The 1,519-nt window shown below is 40.7% G+C and overlaps 1 non-coding gene across 1 annotated transcript; it reads right to left on the bottom strand.

Annotated features, from left to right (window-relative positions):
* Positions 1–820: 820 nt before the first annotated feature.
* LOC127746434 (small nucleolar RNA R71) lies at positions 821–924 on the bottom strand. Its single transcript, XR_008008053.1, has one exon. It is a non-coding gene; the product is annotated as a small nucleolar RNA R71 (small nucleolar RNA).
* Between the last annotated feature and the right edge of the window lie 595 nt (positions 925–1,519).

The raw sequence follows: 1,519 nt of genomic DNA, 5'->3' as shown, positions 1-1,519 counted from the left end.
TTCCGGGCCCACTTGGTGTGTGCTTGGGCTGAGCATTGAAGCTTTCATGTGTAGAGACTTTTCTTGGAGTTAAACACCAGTTTGCAGCCTGTTTTGGGCGTTTAACTCTAGCTTGTAACCAGTTCCTAGCGTTAACGCCAGAATAGGGCAAAAAGTTGGCGTTTGAATGCCAATTTGCATCGTCAAAACACGAGCAAAATATGGACTATTATATATTTCTGGAAAGCCCTGGATGTCTATTTTCCAACGCAATTGAGAGCACGTCATTTGTGTTTCTGTAGCTCCAAAAAAGCCATTTCGAGTGCAAGGAGGTTAGAATCCAACAGCATCAGCAGTCCTTTTTCAACGTCTGAATCAGATTTTTGCTCAGGTCCCTTATTTTCAGCCAGAAAATACTTGAAACCACAGAAAAACACACAAACTCATAGTAAAGTCTAGAAATGTAAATTTTGCTTAAAAACTAATAAAAATATACTAAAATGTAGTTAGATCCTACTAACAACTATCTAAAAATAATGCCAAAAAGCGTATAAATTATCCGCTCATCACCCAGCTCATCACCCTCGTTCAAAAAAACTGTTCATTCAGAGGAATCGCCCAAGAAGACCCCAATCAACATCTAACCACCTTCCTAAGGATATGTGATACTGTGAAGTCTAATGGTGTTTATCCTGACACCTATAGACTACTTTTGTTCCCCTTTTCATTCAGGGATAAAGCATCTAAATGGCTGGAATCTTTCCCGAAGGAGAGTTTAACAACGTGGGAAGATGTGGTGAACAAATTCTTGGAGATATTCTACCCTCCTCAAAGAATCAACAAGTTGAGAGCTGAGGTACAAACCTTCAGGCAACAAGATGGTGAAACTCTCTATGAGGCATGGGAGAGGTTTAAGGACTTAACAATAAGGTGCCCACCAGACATGTTCAATGAATGAGTGAAACTACACATTTTCTATGAGGGTCTTTCTTATGAATCAGAGAAGGCAGTAGACTACTCATCTGAGGGATCTCTAAACAAGAAAAAGACCATTGAAGAAGCCATAGATGTCATCGAGACTGTAGTTGAGAATGACTACTTCTATGCTTCTGAAAGGAGCAACACTCAAGGAGTGATGGAGCTAAACCATATGGATGCACTGCTGGCTCAAAACAAGATGATCACCAAACAGTTAGCTGACCTTACCAAGAAGATGGAAGGGAACCAAGTTGCAGCAGTCACCACTTTATCATCAGCTCAAGAAGGAGTAAATACATAAGAAGAGAGTGATTGGGAACAAGGCAACTATATTGGGAACTCACCTAGGCTGGCCCATGATCCATACTTCAAAACCTATAATCCTGGTTGGAAGAACCACCCAAACTTTGGGTGGGGAAATCAACAAGATCAAGGCCAAGATGAGAGACATCACAACCACAAAAATAATGCAACTCACCAACATTCCACACAGAGATCATATCAACACCTACCCAATAGTACCTCTGAACATCTATATCAAAACTAAAATGGCCCTTCTCAC

This window comes from Arachis duranensis, chromosome 3 (assembly GCF_000817695.3).
Source record: "Arachis duranensis cultivar V14167 chromosome 3, aradu.V14167.gnm2.J7QH, whole genome shotgun sequence".
NCBI classification, from domain to species: Eukaryota; Viridiplantae; Streptophyta; class Magnoliopsida; order Fabales; family Fabaceae; genus Arachis; species Arachis duranensis.
The sequence above is the reverse complement of the archived record's forward strand: the minus strand, read 5'-3'. Positions and strand labels throughout refer to the sequence as shown.